Genomic DNA, 13,628 nt, shown 5'->3' with positions numbered 1-13,628 from the left:
TCCGCGGATTTGCGGATTTGCGGATCGTGGATCCGCAAAATCGGCGGATTTTGCGGATTTGCGGATCAGCGGATTTGGGGCGGGGCTTCCATGCGAGTGCACATGCCTCTTGTATGTTTAAAAGGGATTGCGCTCGTGAAAGTCAAGGATGCAAAGGCCTCTATCCAGCATCACAGCTGATTTTCGACGGTAGATTTGGGAAGAAGGCACACCTGCCCAGCCTCGATGACGAGTCACTGAATTTGAGGTTCAGCTAGTTCTTCAACTATGTGTGTGTTACTATGCAATCGCCCCGAAGGGCGCAGGGGTCCCTTGGGTGAGCTGTCCATCATAGTGGGTCAAAGGCGGGAAGACGGTGCACACCGCGAGTGTGTGGGCGGGGCTTCCATGCGAGTGCACATGCCTCTTGTGTGTGTAAAAGGTCGTGAAAGTTAAGGATGCAAAGGCCTCTATCCAGCATCACAGCTGATTTTCGACAGTAGATTTGGGAAAAGAAAGCACACCAGCCTGGCCTGTTGTAACTATTTTACGATGGCGCGGGCAAGCTGCCAGCGCCATCCTAAAATAGTTACTAAATTAGCTTCAACAGGAAGCTCTAATAGATAAAATCGAGCACCTGCTTTGATTTATCTATTAGAGCTTCCTGTTGAAGCTAACTTAGTAACTATTTGAGGATGGCGCTGGCGGCTTGCCGGCGCCATCGTAAAATAGTTACAACAGGCCAGGCTTCAACTTTTGCCCCCGGATCCGCCGCTTGCGGATTTGCGAATTCTCGGTAAATTCGCGGGAGTTCGCGGATCGCGAATTTACCAAAAATTCGCAAAATCCGCGAGCGGAACGGATTTTGCCCTCATACTTAACACCAACACAACTTAGGGGAATGTTTTCAAAAAATGATCATGGATTTGCATGCAAACCCCTCAGCCAGAATCAAGATTAACAGTTCTTTATCATCATCTTTTGCCCTTCAATGAGCCATTTGTTAACGATGTCTTTATCCACGCTCCTGTTCTTACGAGCAATAGACCCCCGTCTCCGAATGCTCAATGCCTCTGCCGATATTCAGTGCTTTCGGTTCGAGATATCAGTTTCACACCGGCAATGTAAGCTGACTACATTTTAATCTTATCGGAATTTCCCAAAGTTGCTATTCCAGTCACCCTCAATGTTATTAATACCTTTTCTACGTATTCAGGTTATTTTCTAAATAATGACAAGACTGATGTGCCCCTGCTTAAATTACATTGTCTTCCCTAATGTGTAGTTATTTCGAGCCTATCTTAGCAAACTACAAACCTAAAATATCTAGGAATATGATTTAATTGAAACCTCTCAGTCATAATTTCTTACCCAAAAAAACCTCAGGTTGGACTTGTACGAGGGTGGCTGTAGATTTCCAAATTGGTTTTATTACCAAACTGTCTTATTGGTGGCTCAGGGCTCCTGTGGGTTGATAAATCCCCCATCCAACCAGCATGGCTCCTCATAGAACAGAGAGTATGCCATCACCGAGAATGCCCTAGAAATGGTGGCCACACATCTGGGTAGAGACCTTTCTAATGCCACTTATATGTGCCTTTGGTATAATAAACGATACCTGACACTCCGTTTTCGTCTTTGATTAGTCACATGTGGGCATCTAAAGGCATTCATTTGGTTAGTGCTTATACTCCGAGAACAAACCTCTCTTTTTTGCTACTCTAAAGCACAAAAATGCTCTCTCTGACATGGACTTTTACATACTCATGAAAACTCATTGTTAAAATGTCCAAGCTGAGTTCATTGCAGACCCCTGACGCTAGTCACCTTTCTTTCCTGTTACCTTCAAACAGGATATGTCACCCTAAAATATAACCATTACTATTTTCTCCCACAAAAAATTCTCTCTTACTTATTCAATTCAAGCGGTCAAAATATTTCCAATCTCATGGTCGTGATCCCACTGCCACACAATTATGGAGCGAAATATGCACTAATCTAGGTCACAAACTAATACTCTCCTTAGCTTAAATAAAGCTCTTCTCTTCCCTATTCCTCTGTTGGACACCATATGAACTCTTTATGGTGTACCTGTCTGCCACTGATATTTGCTGGTCCTGTAAAAAAGAGATTGTGATGATCCTTAGAGACCGTTGGTGATAATGCGCTATATAAATATAAATTACATTTACAATTACAATTACAATCCTGAACTTTTGTTTTTCAAATGTCAATGCTTAACACCGTTATGGGAAGATATTTATTCCCAGTTGTGCAAATCTTTCAAGTTAACATTGACCTTGATTTTATATCTATAATTCAAGGCACATAGGCAGCTCCGATCCCACTTCCACTTTCGGAAGAAGATCTAGATCTCTAGGATCATCTACTGACAATCTCTATCAAGGTTGTCCTTATGAAATAGAAAGTTCTCAACCTTGTCTCATTCCACACATGGTGGGCCTGGGTCACTTACCTTGGAAGCACCCGCTCTGCTCAAAGGTTCATAGAGCTTAACCCCAAAATCTCACAAAAGGTATGATCCTCAGTTGACTACTTTATCCGGAATTCATCCCAATCTACGTCCTCATACGATTAATGATCCCTTCTCTGTAATCTCTTGGCATCTGGTCTCCCTACTCATCTCTTCTTACTTGTTTCTCCTCTCCAAGCTTTCCTTTTCCCTGTTTTTTATATTTTGTTACTTATAAGCGATTTACTGGTCTACAAATTGTGTTCTTATGCCACTTATATTTTTAATATGCTGCAGATTTTTCAAACCAGTTACTTCATTGGATCGTTCGTCTTTACTCAATTGGATTGGATTTGCTGTGTACACCCATGATACATATTTGCTTTTCCTTTTATTTGAAGGCACCCATGGATATTAGATGCCTTATTTATTACATTGCTATTGCTTATTATCTCTGACCAATGTTTCCATGTACCACTCTGCCGTTATGCTTAAAATTCTGGAATAAAACTCTGAGTAAAATAAAATAAAAACAACGTTTCAATTGTTTTTCAGCATTATCATGTTTTAATTCTGAACTTATTGCAGGATGAACAGTATTGTACTGCAGATCTACTAATATTTAAATCATCTGTCATCAAATGGCTGGTATTTAATGTTTTTTAAAGCAACAGGTACATACTATTCGAAAATTCCACATAGTTATCAAAATTAAGAGCAGGAAAGATGTAGCCGTTATGGTTTGGAGCAAACGTGCAGCATATATTTCTTTTTGTTTGTTTGTAATAAACCGGAAGTGATGCTGCCACCAAAAATAAGAGAAACAGGGGCCATGACTAACTCATGTAACTGATACATGCTTAATAATCCAGTTATGATACATATTCCCCAAGAAGGTAAATTGCCAACGGTGTGTGCAAGTGGGGACACTAGCCCAAAGACATGGTTATAGCTGGTTAACAGTACATAGTTATGGGCGATAGTTAACTCCAGGGTAGAAGCATGGGGTGAGGAAGATGGGAGGGGGCTCTTTTGTGTTTAAAGTGGTTATATTCCTGGCCTTGTAGCAGCATCCTAGAAGGGACATTTACTTTTTGAGTGGTCCTTAAACACTGAGACATATAGCCCAATGCCTACACCCACGGGAGATCAAATGCATGACAAGGTAACCGTGGATCATTGCTCATTCCAGATCATGTCATGGAACGCAAGTGGTCTTAATGATAAAGGTAAACAGGGGCAGTCCTACCATATGTAAAATGAGATGGTAAAGTGGTGCTGATACTGCGAGAGACCTCTCAGGGGGATATATGCAACATGGGTAGATTTGACTATGGCAGGGTGTTCCATGTGGGCTTCACGAGTCTAAAAATGTGTGGTTATTGTCTGTAAATCTCTCCCAAAGAGACTCATGTAGACGCATGGTGATAACCTAAGCAGATTCAAAGTAGTGTTGGAATGTCCTTAAATTGTGGTCCTTAGGGAGTGTTCACGCACCACCTTCACTCACTGAAGACTCTCTCCGCGTATTGGAAGACTCATTGAGTGTTACACCCTTGGGCATTACTGTTATTAGAAGGGATTTTAACACCACCATTGACGCCTCTCTAGATGTATTCCAGTCAGGCGCCACATACTCTTGGAGGAGCCTGTGGTTTGCAAACACGGTCTCTTCTGTAGGAGTGTGTGAGGTGGCTCTTCAGGGAGGGTGTATATGGTTTACTCAGGCAACCATCACAACTCATCATTGATAAATTTAAATCTGTAGGTAGGAGCAAAATGTTAAGTTTAAAAGCCAAGAATGGTGGGAGAGCGGGGTGATGATTAAATGCTTGGTGGTTGATAGACGGAAAGTTCATGTTTTTAATGTGAGAAGTCAAAACAGTACTTTGTTCTGAACACTGGTACAGTAGATTCACACACTGTTTTGTGAGAAGCTTATAAGACAGTGCTAAGGAGGGGGGGGGGCGGCCATAGCCTACCTTATTGGGAAACACGAGACAAGGAGGCTAGGAAAGTAAAGTAGAGATAGAGAGAAGGGTTTCTGAGTTGGAACCAGAATATACCTTGACAAAAGACCCAATTTGGCTGAGTCAACTAGAATACATAATTTGGCCCTCATGCTTATGATTTTTCAAAATGCATTTGACTGCCTTAGATAGGAGTCCTGTGGATGTTGCTTGAGAAGATGTACTGTGGTACTTGTTTCCAGGCATTCATATTTGCATTATATCAGGATCCATATCAAACAAGGAACTAGGTAGGGCTGCCCCGCCATTGTAGCCCTTTGTCTTAGCCATGCAACCACTTGGACTGTGTGTAAGGGGGTTGAATTGATACAGGTTTCACCAGAGAATGGGGAGAGGAGGCTCATGAGGCCCTGTACACGGATGACCCAATTTATTTCTGAGATACACCACATGGGCAGGTGAATGGTTAATGCAGATTCTATTTGAGTCCCTGGCTCATCAAATAACAGATTGGCAAAGAGCTTCAAATACCTAGGTGTACATATGATATAAAATCCCACATAATGCTAGGAACTCAACTTGGCCCCTTTGTTAACCAAGCTGAAACAGGATGTTTGCACTTGGCTGCAGCAGGCAGCATCCCAGTGACTAGGGTGGAAAAATAAATTAAGGCGTGAGACTCCGCTATCGGTCGGTAAAAGGCTAACAAGTAACACCTTTTGGGGTTCCACCAATGGGATTTATTTAGCAACTCCAGACTGACAGATGTTTGGGAATGTGGTCTACTGAAGTCATTTGAGACCCTAATGCAAGAATATTCCCTATACAAATCTCAATTTTTCCAAATATTTGCAGTTACAGATAGCACTGCAACAGTGCCATGCTAGACTGTCGTTCTTATCTGAATGTAATCCCTTGGAAGTAAAGTGACCCTGTAACCTCTTGGTAGTCACGCAGTTCCCACTATATACAGATCACAAGTTGTAAATGCTACCGATTATTTCACATTATTGAAACCACAATAGGAAAGGGACCTGGGTCATCTGGAAGATGAATGATGGGCGGAGGCCGGCATAGAACTCCTGGAGAAGCTACATGATGACCACTCAGTGACAGCCCGTAATCGTACCCAAACAAATAATCTTGTCTGACCACCGATGGAGGGATCAATTGCACCTCAGCTTCACTTTGACCGTGCTTTTATCTATTTTTTTTTTTTTTAGAGTTTTATATAGAGTGAACTAGTCCCAAGATATCGGAGCGCTTTACATGAGCACCACATTCATTTTTGTAAGGCACGGGGGACATTAAGGGATTTGCCCAGAATCACAGGATGTTGAGCGTCGTTGCCGAGACTCGAACCCGGTTCCCCAGATTTTAGGTCGACCACGCTAGCCGCAAGGCTAAGATCTTTATGCCTAGTAATTAGTATTGGTTTAAAAAATGGATTCTTATAAACCAACATCCTGCACTTTAATGTTCTTACTGTCTATTAATGCTTGCATCTGTTTTAGATTTCACACTATTTATAATAACTCAAATATTTCAAATGAGTTTTAACTGACCTCATGGAACAGAAAAGGTCGTTTTATGAGTTTGTACAGAGATATCTTATTATGTATTCTATTACAAAGGTTTTTTATTAATTATGCAATAAAGATTTACTTACTTACTAATTGTGACTTGGGGAAACTTTGAAAGTCCTAACAGAGGCCCTACTAAGGTGGAATGGCTGAGAGGTATGAACCGCTGCAGTATTATAGAGAAGACAGGCTGCCTAGCTAGAGGGTACCCAAAGAGACATGGCATGATTGGAGGTCCACGATGTGAACAGTTGGTTTAGGCATAGGACACGCTACATCCAATTCTTCCCTGGAGGCGGAGGATGGGTGAAGTTGGGGGTGTAATGTTTGGGGCGGGTGAACCGCATTAGATGCTCAGGATTCTGCTAGACTAACATATCACTGTCTTTTTGCTCGCAGTGCATGCATTCTGTTTTTTGTCAGCACATTCTGTTACTGCCTCAATTGAGGTCACCAATCGCCTACAACAGGTTCTGTTTGCTGTACTTGCGCTGCTCCCGTGAACTAACCGCTTAACAGCGGCGCAAATTCCACAGCGGTGCGGCGCTTTGATCAAGTGGGCGGGGCAGCGTCGGAAAACAGATGTGTGCAGCACTATGGAGGTAGTGCTCGCGACAGCCGTTGGCCAACAGAAGCAGCGAAGGGGTTAAGATATGGATACCACCTTAATCTTTAGCTTCCAGTTTCAAATTCTTTCACATTTCCAGAGCATTTAAAAACGTAGTTTTCATATCAGTTTATTATGTTTATAAATCTGCTGAGTAGGTGTCATGGGTACATAAACCACAGGTTAAGAATCACTGGCCTAAAAAATAAATTAAGTGTTTATTAAAAAAAAAAAGAGCAACATGGTGAAGCCTTAACAGGATTGATATTTTCTGCATTAGTTGCAATCCAATATGGTGCCCAACAAATGAATATATTAAAAATGAAACTGTAACCACCCATAATTCTTATACTAGAATGAGTCTTTTTTAGGAAAACATTGTACATAATCATTATACATATGTTCGTCAAACACATCACCCTTCCTTTCTTTTGTGATTTACCATTACATTGGAAATTAGAAACAGGTTATGTATGCTTAGAGACTGTAACAACTGCAGTAGTCAGAACAATTTAGGGAGAGTAGTTATTGTTTATAAATTAAGAATTTAGTCTGAATGAATTTTTTCGTCCAACTTTATTACAAAAGTAAGTACTGTATATAACTACAACAGTGCTCACAGGATTACTTGTGTGCAGGCTTTCCATCTAGATGTCTTATAACGTATTTTGAAAAACAACAATATTCCAGGTTAACACCCTGTTACAGTCAGAGTGCAAATTAAAACATTGTTTATGACGGAGGGCAATCCTTTAGACGGTGCCCATCACTACGCATTACAACCTTCTCTAATATCAAAACATTTCATTAGGAAGAAATATTTCAATAAAAATGACAGAGCTCACAGCAGTTTATAAAAAAATGTTAAATATTACATCTTCTAATAATTAATAACAGAATTATATTGCATAATTCAACATAGGGTAATCGTTTTGCTGGTGCCTGCAGCTATTAATCTATTAATTAAAATCTTTGAATATCAAACGTTTGTAAAAACAAAATCACTTTTAAAATGGTGAAGTAGTAATAGAGGGTGTCTGATTGCTGTTCAAAAAACAACTTTACAATTTTTTTTCTCAAAGGCTAGACAAGGAGGCAGATATGTCAATGCCAGATAACCTATGAGAACACAAAAAAGTACCTACAAAATTAGGTCATATCTAGTGAACACTAAAAAAGGTGAAGTAAAAACACCATAACTTGAGTAATCCAGTCCTTCTGTCGTACAAGCTTTCACAACTCTGTAGCTTGGTCGCTTTCAAATTTTAACAACAATATACATATTATGTAACTTTGTTAGACAAATATTTCTACAAGCCCTAGTATCATAGACCTTGTGTTTGAAAATAGGCAAATTCCTATCACACACAATTTATAATTTTTCAAATCAACAGATGGGATACAGCCTTCAGATGCAGATGCAGGTGAAACATAGCACAGATCATAGCTTAAAGATTAAGGGCTTCCAACACCATCCAATAACATGGAGAGCGACTTCCAGGGATCTTCAGCAAATTTGTAATCTTATAGAAGATGTAAAGTTGCTTCTTCATGGGTAGAAATTAGTCTTGTACAAATATCAGTGGCTGGCCCCTGGGCTTGACGGCTCAGACAGAGAGGCAGGCATGCACCACCAGCCAAGCTATTTCTTTCGGAGAATGTAGATAACATTTATGACCTACATTGTTCAACACCAACTGTAATTCTGTAAACACTTCAACAACTTTCTCAATGCTCCTATTGCCAAGTTCAGTCTGTAGCAGCTGATTTCATCTGTATCCACTTTCACACATGTAAAATGTCAACAAATGAATTGCCAGTGGTTAAACAAACTGCATGTATCCTTCCCATCACCTTTTGTGTGTTTGATGTACTGCCCTAAAAGGCAAGGGTATTCCTAGATGTGTGTCCCGTGCTTACTGTGCCACTGGCTGATGAGCTCTTATCAGGAGAAACTGGCCCTAGGCTGCTTGTGTTTTGATTGGTGAGGACCTGGCCTGGCAGTTCAGGCTGGACTGTCCCCATTAAAATCCGGGTCAAGGCTTGAGGCGTGGTGAGCAAAAGAACAATGGGTTTGGATGCTACCTTGAGTGATTGCCAGTGATTAACAAACTGCAAGCATCCCTCCCATCTGTGTGTCCAATTCTTACAAAAGCCTGATAGTCTGATATTGATTAATTATTATAGTCAGGAAGGAGCGACTACATGGACTCATAAAATATTCCACATATTACAACAGTGATTTATATTACTATTCATTTCATACATCAAGTGGCATTAACAATTGAACAATTAGGTAAAATAAACTCAAAATTCACATTTCGGCTTCTATTCAGATAGCTTTCTTCCATATTTTGTAAAGAAGAGATGCAGAATGTTCACAGATGATTGCCCTTTAACTCCAGCTGATCTCAAATACATTATCTGTTATTGCCGATACTATATATCACAGTAAACTCTTTTGGATAACGCTGGGGCATAGTGGAAGTGTGCTCTTGTACAAGCAAAGGTAAATCTAATGATAATAATGGCCCCATTATTGTATTGTATTGTAATTGCATTTATATAGCGCTTACTACCCCTGACGAGGCGTCGAAGCGCTTTTTCGGCGAGTAGCACGCTACTCCGGTACCCACAGAGGATTAGTGTTGAATTAGTATAGTGAAACATGCAAGTACATTTTAAGTGGTGGATAGGTTAGTCAGTTATTTGGATTTGGAATTATAGCTGCAGGATAGATGAAATATGAGGTAATTACAGCGGTGTATATTAGTCTGTTACTTGGAGTGAGAAGGATAGCGGATGGATAAAAGGAGAAGAAAGATTTGCATTCATATAGCACTTGTTACCCCTGATGGGTGTTGAAGCGCTTTTTGGCGAGTAGCACGCCACTCCGGAACCCATAAAGGATTAGTGTTGAAAATTAGTATAGTATAAATATGAAGTAATTTGAGTAGTAGAAATGTTATTCAGTTATTTGGGCAGTATATTAGTATAGTTGAATATGGAACATGGAATTTGAGAAGTGAACATGTTAGTCTGTTAATTTTTATAGAAAAAAAGGATAGTGGAGGGATAAAAGAGTGAAGGTTTTTTTTTTATATGAGAAAAAGGGCAGCATTTCTGTCCGTAGTCCCGATCAGTCTCGAACAGGCCCAAACAGGCAACTACCCTTGTCCTCTCCACCCTTACCAGGCCCAAACAGGCAACTACCCTTGTCCTCTCCACCCTTAGCCTCGACGTCCGGGCTGAGACGCCCTAAGCCTGGCCTTTTTTGTAGCCCTAGTAATCAGGTGACCCCTTCAGCCAATGGGAACCCTAGCCCTAACATTATCCAATCACAACATTAGCCCTAACTTCTAGAAAAAATAGGAGACCAGGACCTTGCAGCCAATCTTAACCATAGTCCAAGCACCCAATCAGTTCAAAAACCCTGATCTCTACGTCCAGTAAAGGCCCTAGCCCTACCACTAGTCCCAATCCAAGTCCAAGCAGCCAATGGTACAGGTAGCCCTAGTCCCTACTTCCAATAGCAAGCCTAACCCTACTCTTAGTCCCACACCTGGTCCAACAACCAATCACACCAGAAGCACTAAATAGCTACTTCCAATTCAAGGTCTAACCCTAGCCCTAGTCCCACCCTACTCCCAACAACCAATAACATAGGAAGCCCTAGTCCCTACTTCCTATAGAAATCCGTACCCTAGCCCTAGTCCCAACCCTGCAATGATTGAATCACAGACCGAGAAAACAGTCAGAACCCTCAAATACCCAACCAATGAGGACATTAACCCTAACCCAATAGAAACACCAGATACAACCACCAATCAGTGTACACATGTGCCAACCACCAGCACACCATATAAGGTCCCAGCAACCTCAGACAAGGTTTGCTGGCCAGGGAGTTGGAAGCTGCTTGCTCCTGTTCAGAATCTCCTAGGAGACAGACAGGCTCAATCCACATCTTTGGACTTCAGCAGGTAAAGGCTTCACTAACTCGAAATCTAACAATACTGTTTGAATAAAGCTTTACTCCCCCTGCTGGCCAAAAAACGAAGTGCACAGGCCCCAGTAAATACAGCTCACAGAAGCACCCTCTCATGTAGAAAATCCCTGTAGCTAGGGGGAGGCAGGGGGGCTGGCCTCACTGGCTTGTGAACACAAAATGGTGGCGGGGGGTGCACTGTTTGAGCACACAGGCCTAAGCACAGAGCAAAGGAGAAATTTGGAGGGAAAACAGATTTGTCACCAAGGAATTAGAGGGACAAACTACAGAGGTTGGACTGCAAATCCCACAATTCAACACACTAAATGAAGGCAATCATGGGCAGGGAAAACCACACATTTAAAACACAACACAGGTGATAAAATATGCAATTACAGGCAGGATAAAAACTACAATTTTTAACTGTAACAACCACAGGCATAGACAGTAAACACAGAAAGTGAAAATCGTTTTTTAAACAACTTTTTGTCTTGGGAAGAGACAGCACTAGTCTGTCTCCTTACCACTTCCTGGACTCTGCTCAAAGCAATCTGGGGCACATGTGGGCTGCAACTCACAAGATGGAGGAGAATGATTTGGGGTGCACCCAGCAAGGCCTTCAGGGGCCTGGGCAGGTGTGAGAGGAGGGCTCAGACTTGCCTGGTAGCTGAATAGCCAATGGTCTGCTGGCCTGGGGGTGGGGTTTGGGCAGCTGCTTGCTCCTGTTCAGAATCTCCTAGGAGACAGACAGGCTCAATCCACAACTTTGGACTTCAGCAGGTAAAGGCTTCACTAACTTGAAATCTAACAATACTGTTTGAATAAAGCTTTACTTCCCCTGCTGGCCAAAAAACGAAGTGCACAGGCCCCAGTAAATACAGCTCACAGAAGCACCCTCTGATGTAGAAAATCCCTGTAGCTAGGGGGGGGCAGGGGGGCTGGCCTCACTGGCTTGTGAACACAAAATGGTGGCGGGGGTGCACTGTTTGAGCACACAGGCCTAAGCACAGAGCAAAGGAGAAATTTGGAGGGAAAACAGATTTGTCACCAAGGAATTAGAGGGACAAACTACAGAGGTTGGACTGCAAATCCCACAATTCAACACACTAAATGAAGGCAATCATGGGCAGGGAAAACCACACATTTAAAACACAACACAGGTGATAAAATATGCAATTACAGGCAGGATAAAAACTACAATTTTTAACTGTAACAACCACAGGCATAGACAGTAAACACAGAAAGTGAAAATCGTTTTTTAAACAACTTTTTGTCTTGGGAAGAGACAGCACTAGTCTGTCTCCTTACCACTTCCTGGACTCTGCTCAAAATTATGATGGCATTACTTAAGCAATATTATCCAACGGGGAGGGAGCTCCCAAGTAGTTACTGGCCAGGGAGTCATAGGGCCTGAGGTGAAGCTCAACTAATACTTGGGATTTACCCTCACCATATTGCTATTGTAAATCATACTATTAAAATGTATGGTAAGATTGATTTTTTTGTGGTCTGGATGTGCGATTTTTATCCTAGTTAACTGAAGGTCACTAAAAACAGAGCTTAGCGAAAGGGTGATAAATTCTAGCCACATATAAATGATTTTGTAGTGCTAACATACTCATTTTAGGAATTGTGAAGAATTTGAACCTGTGAAAAATGCTGATCTTGTAATGGGATGTGATGGGCCTTTTTGAGGGAAAACCTCTCTTGCGATTTGCTATTGAAAACTACATTTGCACTTTGTGCTTCAAAAACTAAAATGAAGGACTCTTTTCTATAAATTCAGCCATCTTCCTCACCCATGTGGAGTAAGTGTCTGACATGCTGATTAAAACTTGTACTTGCAACAGCTTAAGCGGTTTGTATGACTCTCTGTTTTATACATCAACCCAACAGAGGTCTAACGAAAAACAAGAGTGCAACATTTTACATATATTGTTATGGACTACAAAGAAAAAAATCTATATATACTCCATTTATGACTAGATTCAAATGTAATCAAAGTTTAAAATAAACACTGTAAATAAGACATAACAATGAGGCCAAATATTTAGCAACAATGAAAACTTTCATTTGACTACACAATTTTTGGAGAATGGAGCATTTTAAATATATAATTAATGCTTGAGGAACTCATTTCAGCCACTTGCAAGACAGAGATGAGAATCCTTTTCATGTACATATTCAGCCATTGGCAAGGAAAACTAAATACTTTTAAAGTAGTCTTCTATTGCAGCAGGTCTCCTAGTGAAGGGGCATTCTGTGAGTTAGGTGAACATACTTGTTTTTAGAAGTCTGATCATTAAAAGGCAGCTGCTAGGCAAAGAAAGTGTAAAGATATATACAAGTGGATACTGTTATGAGGCTTCACTAAGAAACAAACTAGTTAGGACCAAGCAAAATGCAACATTTTAGTAGAGCACATCAGTCTGATTTACAATCCTGTGGAATAACCTCTTTACTTTGATCTGAAACTTTCTCTGGCATAGTGTGCGGGCAAAGCACCACTTAGTTGAGAGCAGTGTAAACTAATTAATACACTGGCTGAGACTGTAGGTATCTACTTGGCCATCCCTTACGTTTCTGCCCGGTCTTGCATGCACCCTTACCCCAGTCCTGCTGCCACATTCCATCGTCCATTCACTTTGTGAATGTTGGGAAGTTGAGGACTAATAGTACATCAGCTATTGTACAGTTAGGTAAGCTGTCCCGCACTCACATCTGTTTTCCCTTGGATGTATGACGTTACAACGCATGCTTTTACCACGCATGCTGTTACAACGCAGTTTTTACAACGCATACCATTACAACGCATAGCGCTTTGGGGTGCTGGATAGTGAATAGTTAACTTTACTATTCCAACTCCAGTCCCCATGGACACTAGGGAAGGTGTTGGATAATAAATTAAATCTATTCCCTATCCTAGAGCGCCCCCCAGCGCAATGCGTTGTAATGGTTTTCGTTGTAAAACCTGCGTTGTAATAGCACTGCGTGGTTAAAGTTGCGTTGTAAAGGATGTTTCCCATTTTCC

This window comes from Lissotriton helveticus, chromosome 1_1 (genome assembly GCF_964261635.1).
Source record: "Lissotriton helveticus chromosome 1_1, aLisHel1.1, whole genome shotgun sequence".
In the NCBI taxonomy this organism is placed as follows: domain Eukaryota; kingdom Metazoa; phylum Chordata; class Amphibia; order Caudata; family Salamandridae; genus Lissotriton; species Lissotriton helveticus.
This window is presented reverse-complemented; position numbering follows the sequence as displayed.